Source organism: Octodon degus, unplaced genomic scaffold, assembly GCF_000260255.1.
Source record: "Octodon degus isolate 3935 unplaced genomic scaffold, OctDeg1.0 scaffold00004, whole genome shotgun sequence".
NCBI classification, from domain to species: domain Eukaryota; kingdom Metazoa; phylum Chordata; class Mammalia; order Rodentia; family Octodontidae; genus Octodon; species Octodon degus.
In genome coordinates, this window is record NW_004524580.1 from 7,485,210 (window position 1) to 7,493,395 (window position 8,186).

The 8,186-nt window shown below is 39.3% G+C and overlaps 1 pseudogene; it reads left to right on the top strand.

Annotated features, from left to right (window-relative positions):
• Positions 1-5,841: 5,841 nt before the first annotated feature.
• On the top strand, positions 5,842-7,559 carry LOC101562237 (annotated as a pseudogene).
• Positions 7,560-8,186: the final 627 nt, after the last annotated feature.

The window sequence follows — 8,186 nt, forward strand, 5'->3', positions numbered from 1 at the left end:
TCTTTCTTTCTTTCTTTCTCTTTTTTCTGAGATCTTATTTCTAATGAAAGCCATAAACAGTGTGTCTGACTCATACAATCTCACAAAGATGCTATTAATAGCATGTATTTATGACCTGAGCTCTGAGTGCCACCCCCTTAAGGTAATTAAGGTATGATTGTAATTTCTAAAGGCCAACTTGGCCAAGTATAATATTATTACCTGATTTTTTTTTTTCTTTCAGCTCTTTGAATGCATCAGACTCTCTGTTAGTCTGAAAAGTTTCTGCCGAGAACTCTACTGACAGTCTTACGGGTGTTTTCTTGCATGTCATGATTTGCTTTTCTTTTGTTGTTTTTAAAATTTGGTCTAATTTTTGACAGTTTGCTTAGAATGTGAAGTTATTTTTTGGGGTTGAACTTATTTGAGGATTTTAGAGTTTCATGGGTGCACAGGTCTACATGTCTTCCTTTTCCTTTCTTTTCTCTCAAGGCTCTCATAAGCAAATATTAGTTTATTTGTGCTCCATAGATCTTACAGTATTTGTCATTATTTTTCACCTTACTCCTCTGAATGTGTGATTTCAACTGACCTGTCTGAGTTAGCGGAGCCATTCTTCTGTCTGATTCCATTTGCTACTGGTACTCTTTGTTACATTTTTGATATCATTCATTGTACTCAAGTACAGATTTCTGGTTGGTTCCTTTTCATGATTTCTGTAACTGTTGAGTTTATTATTTTGTTTATAAGTGTATTTTTTTGCACATTGTTGAGTTGTATAACTTTGCACTCTTGTAGCTAATTAAACTTTACACAATTATTTTTAATTCTTTTGCATGCACTATGTAGATCTTTATTTCTTTGTTGTTGCTTGGTTAAACTTTATTAGTTTCCATTGTGGTGTCATGTTTACCCAATTCTTTATGATCCAGGTAGTATCTGTGCATTGATTTCTGTATATTTGAAGAAGCAAATGCTTCTTTTTGTCTTTACTAGCTAGGTTCGGTAGCTTATTTTGCTTGGTTTTTGAACTAAGAGGATTGCCTGCAGGACTGTAGGATTGTAGACAGTTTATGTGGCATTGGATGCCTAGTCGGCAAGCCTGTTACTAATGATGTGGATGAATTTGTCAAATCATAAAAGGAAGAGGATTGCTTCTGAAAAGATGGTCAGTCAGGGCTGAAACAGATCAGAAAGCCACTTTAGGGCTGTACTTTAGTCACAGGCAGTGGGATTGTTATCTGCATTGTGAATATATGAACCTTCTGCTCAGTTCCTGAGTAGGGATCTGCTCTGGGGATGTTTTAAAGGCTCATTAAATGCAATGACTTTAGATTTGAAAACTTCTTGGCACTGGTGTTGCCCTGTGGTCATGGGTAAAGGACAAGTCCCAAGTATTAAAGGTAGAAAATAATTAGAAGTTATGGTTACCAGAATAGTTTACCAAATGTTACAGGGGGACATTTAAAGGGAAACTCAGAACTTTATAATAATAGAATGGCTAACAATGAGTAAAACCATCTGAAGAATTGATTTCATGTAATTTATATAGACTGAATGTTATGATTCAGTGACTATGAACTTGGACCCTGAAGCCCTATAGCTTGACTTAGAAACCGTGCCTTGTGACCTAACTAATTTTTTCACCTTGAAGAAACTGCTTTGTTGTTTTCACTTTCTGTTTATTTACAAAAAGGTAATAATGCTAGTAGTGAATCTATAGGTTAATGTTAGGATTCAAATGGTGAATGAAAGAATTCACTGAACATACTTTTGGAAGTTCTTGATAAATTTTAACTTTAATATTATTTTAAGATTATCATTCTTATGTCATATGCTATGCATTTTATAGTAGTAATTTCCGGTCCTTCCCACAGACCACTGGCAAAAATCCTCACGGAGGTGTGTCATTGATTGAAATGACACTTCATTCTTGTTCTCTGATTTTTAAAATTATTATTTCTTCCATGTGTTCCCCACTCATTCTCTGTCCTCCCTGGCTGTCCTCTGTGCTCCCTGCTAATTCATCTTCTGCTCATATTTGTGTCACGTGACAACTTTACACTGTGAGGAACAGCCCCACTTCTTTCCTTCTTACAGAGGATTTCCCATCAGTCTTCCCAGTCAGAGCTGGCTTAGATTTTAGCTGTTCAGTTGTAGTCAGTACCAAGTGCATTTCCCCAACTCTCTTCCTACTTAGGATCATCAGCATCTCTACATTTACTGAGATTATGTGGGTTGGAACTCATTCATTTATTTACTGAGTTCCTCATATACACTACATGCTGTGCCAGGTGCTACAGTACAGATTTCTGCTCTCAGTGCTTTCAGGGAACAGGTCTGGGGGATTCCTAAAAACTCCTTTTCACAGGAGCACTGGGATGCATTGTTTTGTTGTTAAGACCTCTTATTTTACATGTTGTCTCATGAACTGGGAGGGATTTTTGGACACTTCCTTGGCATTGAAGAGAAAGAAAATTGATGTCCATTGTCTCCTTTCTCCTAATGAACAGAATGTATTCACTTCATAATAATTTTTAAATTTATTTTTTAGACAATGTCTTGTTATGTTCCTACCTGGCCTTGATCTTGCTAGGTAGCATAGGCTGGCCTTGAACTTGTGATCCACCTGCCTCATTCCGTAATTCTTGTTGCTTTGTTGCAGTGTTGCCTTCTGGGACCTGTAGCATGGATCTCTCTCTCAGTTTAATTGTTTATTGCCCTTTCTTAATGAGCACTGAAGTGGGAGACTTACTTTCTCGAAGTCTATGTATAGTGGATTTTAAAATAAGTTACACTGAAACATGTAGATTTGGTATAGTGGAATTTATTTGAGAACTAGATAAACTGGGTTGCACCCTGACTCTTCAGCTTGTATGTCTTTAGACAGGAGTATTCTAGCCTGTGTAGTACCCAGGATCCTATAATCTCATCTATACAAAAGGTCAGTAAATTTTTTTTTTTGTACCAGGGATCTAACTCAGGATCTTGCACTTGCCAGGCGGGTGCTTATGCCACTGAGCTATCTTCCTAGCCCATAACTCTCATTTTGAATGCTTTATAAAGGAAACAAGTTAATGAGTGTACAATTTTTGGCACTGTAGTGCTAAAATAGAAGTTCATATTGCATTGTGCAAATGATGCTGCTATTTGTGTTCTAATGCTATGAAAGTCTGTCAGCTTTGATTGACTATGGTCAGTCATTTGGGACATGATTCAGAGGTTAAGGGAAAATATCTCAATGGCATTATTATTATTATTATTATTATTATTATTATTATTATTATTATTTGGGTCAGGGAAGCCAAGCAGGAAAACAACTAAAGTGGAAAAAGTTATTTCCCTTTCTCTTCCCTTAACCACACACACACACACACACACACACACACACACACACACACACACACAAATATCACCTTGTTATAAACTCACAAAAATTAGTGGTGATGTCTAATATTTCCAGTTTGGTTAAGGTATTAAGTTTTTGTATAAGGTTATATATATGAGTTGAGTGTGGTGACACATGCATGTAATCCAGTTGCTTGGTAGTCTGAGGCAGGAGGATGGCTAAGGGTTTGAGGCTATTTTGAGCTACATAGTGAATTTAAGGTTTGCTTGAACTACATAGTGAGATTGTCTCAAAATACAAATGAAAAAAGAATATATATATGTATTTATATATATTCTGTGAGAAATGTAGAGGATACACACTGATCCCAAGCCTTTGTAGAAAATAAACTATTGACCCAGGAATATGATAATCCTAGTGTAGAGAAATTCAGGAGAAAAGGCAGCAAGTTGAGTACCTTGAATTTTATATGAGTGACTATCTTAAAATAGAAACAGTCTCATGTACAACTGCAACATAAGTTATTCTTTTAAAAGTACATTACATAGTTTTAAGATTTGGGCATAAAGATAGAAAAAAGAAAAAAGTTTGTTAAGTAATAATGTTTTTATCAAAGTTAACTGCTCTTAAGTATTTTATTATCGAATTAAGAAAATATGATACTCTTTTATTGCTGTTATAATCATATTACTGTTTTTAAAATGTCTGGGACCCAAATCAAACCCAACATATTGCCTAGCAACTATAAGCAACAAATACTTTGTTTCTTAAGCTAACTGACATTAAAATACTACCAAAGATTCCTAAAAATACCTGCCTGAAAGTTCAGTTCTCAGTTAATCTTTTTATTCTCAAACATGCTTCCTCCCCCAACTAGTCCTGACACTTTGAAGCCCCAAGAGTCACTTTAATAAGCACATGAGCAATACATGAATGCTTTTTTAAATATAAATGCCTGTTGCTGAAATTATTTTCAATATTAATACTCTGAAGTGACAAATCAAATGCTTATAAAAACAGAAACACAGTAAGACTTCTTTTTTTTTTTTTTGGCTTAGAATATAAATGAGGGAGATGGCACACAGCTGACAAATTTTGGTTCTGCTGATGTGCGTAGAAGGGAGTGGCAAGCCATCTTTTACAAAGCAGTTCCTACTTACTGGGTCCTCGTCCCACGGAAACATGGCTTGTGCAGGAGGTGGAGGGAGTCTGTTTATAGCTACATCACTCATGCTGTGTCCTCAGAGCAGTAGTATAAAAAGTATGACTTCTAGATCAAGGCTTTGCCTAAATAGGAAGTCTGGAGATCACCTAAACAAGGAGATGGCTATGGGACTCGGAAGCAGAGTTGGCCTATGTCCCTTTTCAGATAAACAGCAGTTAGGTTTTTGAAAATATGTTTTAGAAACATTTACTGTTCTAACCAACAAACTAAGACTTGTGTTATTATCTATTTGTTTCTTTTTTCAAAGAATCTTTTTGGTTTATGTCTTGTACTCTGAGTAACTACTTTGAAGATAATGATACATAGTGTATTGACTATTGTTCTTTTTATTATGAAATTGTTTATTTTTCATAAAATAAAAAAAAAGCTAAAGAAAAAAGATTTTGTATTTAAAGGAGAATAAATGACCTTTTGGTTCATTTGCTTGTAGAAAAGGGAAGATAAATAATGTGGGTAAGATGTAATATAAATAGAAAATTAAATAGTTTATTTAAATTCAGAGAAATAATAATGATACTAGGGCTGGGGATATGGCTCAGTGGTACAGTGCCTCCCTGGCAAGGGCAAGGTTCTGAGTTTGAATCCTGGTACCAAAACCCAAATAAAACAAAAAACAAAAAACAACAAAAAAAGGCATGCAAGTATTATGATGCTAAAACAAATATACTGATGCTAAAACACATTTATAGTGCATGTATGGTGTGTGATGCATTAGCTGAGTGAATGTCTTACACGTAGCATTTATAATTACACTCTCGGGATACATCTATTGCTACTCATTAAACATGGAGATTCATGGGTACAAAGATTAGGCTTCTTTCCCTAAGTTACACTTGGAAAGTGGCAGAACCATTTTCAAAGCTGAACTTATCTGGTACAGAGGTCTTGGTCTTGACCATTTGTTTATGTGCAATTTGTTACTCATTAGTCACTGGCTGGCCTGTATTGATAGTTTTTGTTTCCTTAAAGATTGTCAGACAATCAAGAAGTTAATAAAGTGATTTGAAACTAGGCCATTTTCTTTTTTTTTTAATAATTTTTTTTTAATCTTCAGCAGGTTTTGGAAACTACCAGTTAATTTGGTAGGATTTTTATCCTGACCAACTAAATATGCTGATATCTGTGAACTAAGCAACTGCACTGAAGATAGCAATATATATTGCAAGGGTCATGCTTGGAATGCCTATCATTCTGGTCTTCTAAATATGTACTGCTTGTCATGTCATACCAATCACTTCCATATTGTCTCTCAAGTAAATGTTTGTTAAAAAAAAAAGGGTAGGCACTAAGTAGGTGAAGACCCTAAGAGGAGCAGCAGAAGAATATTCCTCCTCAAGGCACAAAGCAGGCCCAGGACCCGAGGAGATGAAGTTTGGCTGTTTTTCCTTCTGGCAGCCTTATGCTGGTTTTGTCTTAAATGGGGTCAAAACCCTGGAGACTCGGTGGCATCCTTTGCTAACCACCTATAAGAACTGCACTATTGCCATCCACATTGCTCCCAGGGACTGGGAAGATGACAGCTGGTGGCCGCTGCTGGAGGAGAGGCTGGGGATGAGCCCTGCGCAGATTCAGGCCTTGCTGCAGGAAGGAGAAAGGTTTGGCTGGGGCGTGATTGCCGGTAAGTGAGGCTGTGCTGTGCAGGCGCAGACCAACTGTGCCCATTGTCCTCCAGGGTGGGGTGCTGAGGCTGAGGCCTGAGGCTTCCATCTGCCTGTGCCCCAGTGGAGCACATGCTGTGTTGCCCTACACAACACCCCTCCACTGGGCCCCAGAGAGCGCTGGGCTGTAGATCCTCCCCCTGACCTTGAGAATCATTTCTCTCCTGGGTCTCACATCCTGTGTGGTCTGGAGACTCCATCAGGACTGTGTGTGTGTGTGTGTGTGTGTGTGTGTGTGCACACACATGGGTCTGTGTGCACACACAGCAGTCATGCACATGCAGTACCATGTGTGAGAAGCAGCACAGCACACCACCAGCAGAGTGGGCTCTGGAGTCATGCCACCTTCCCAACTTCTCAGGCCTGTCCCAGTGTCACTGCCTACAGTACCCAGGACAAGTTCCCCTGGTGGCTGAGGTCTCGCATCACCACCTGTTACTTGGTGACCTGCTTAGCCATCTCATTGGCTGTTGTCTCCCCCGAAGTGGCTGCAGCTCTTCCAGTATGTCTCCATGTCCCTCAGCAGTCTCACTGTGACCTGTCCATCCCTCCCGTGGCTACATTAAGGACAGGGCCTGATACTCTCTTCCTTTTTGGAGCCTTCACTGTGCTGTGCCCAGGTTTCCTGGGGCAGAGTTTGGCACATGACTAGCGTGCAGTGAGAAGAACTGAGTGTGCTCATGTCCTTTGGCTGATGTGTCGGTCTCCAGCGGTGGTCACCTCCAGCGACACTTGGTGCACAGGCAGGCCCTGGTATGTGGTGAGGACACCAGATGTATGTTTCTCTCTGTGTTCCCAGGGCTTGTCGACATTGGGGAAACGTTGCAGTGCCTGGATGAACTGCCCCCCCGCGGAGGCTATGGCACTGGAAAACAAAGCTGTCCTGACCAACCTGATGGGGAAGTACGTGACGGTGATTTCCAACCCCAGGTGGTTACTGCAGCCCTACCCGAGGAAAGGGGGGAAAGATATATTCCAGGTGGACATCCCAGAGCACCTGATCCCTTTGGCACCTGAGTTGTGACCCCTGCGGCCTCCAGGGAGGAGCGTCACTGAGAGGCCAGCTAACTCATGACGCACATTCCTTCGCCATAGTGCAGAGCTGGAAAATGAGCTTTGGTCTGAATCGCCACTGCCCTGTGTGGAGCTACCCGCTGAGTACTGTTCCCAGACACATACCTCTTTACCTAGGTGGGGTTGGGGGTGGGGCAGGAGTTCCTTCAGCATCTCTTAGGGTTCGTAGACAGTGTCTCAAGCACCTTGCCATTTAGTGCCCCGAAGTGTCTTGGCCTTGCCACTGAGTTTAATCTGCTACTCTGCATATTGTACAAATAAATGTGTTCATGATTAAAAAAAAAAGGGTAATAAACAAAAACAAGAGACAAAAAAAGTTATAGGTCTGTCCTGCTATAACGCTCTATATAGTTAGATTTCTAAATTTCTGTGTAAAAATATATAATTGTTTATTCCTATTTTTTAATTTTTAAATTTTTTTCTGTTTTTTTCACATTCTGTAGGGATTTAAATTTGAACACATCAATACTTGATGGAAAATACCTGTTCCATGTTATGTCTAAGATGTTTGCTATTCAGACAGATAGTGAGGTTAAGCTCCACTGACTATGTTATAGAGAAATAATATCAGTAAGCTTCTCTTCTGGAGGGTTAACAACTTAAGTTTGCAGACCAAAAATTAGAGAAAAAGAAGGGCTGCAAGGACAGCCAACATTTTGGCTCTAGCCTTTCAAGGTCAGTGAGGACTCAGGACATAGGAGAACCTGCATTGTAACATCATGTAACTCAGTTGTGTCCCAAATTTTCTGATCAAGGAGATTATGGGGCCACATAAGAAACTGATAGATAATGTAGAGTGTGCCTAAAACATTCTCTCAGGTTTTCACAGAGAGCAAATTGGTCAAGCAATGGCCATGACTCATCCACATGGCTGACACTGACAAAAGATCTGCAAACTGCT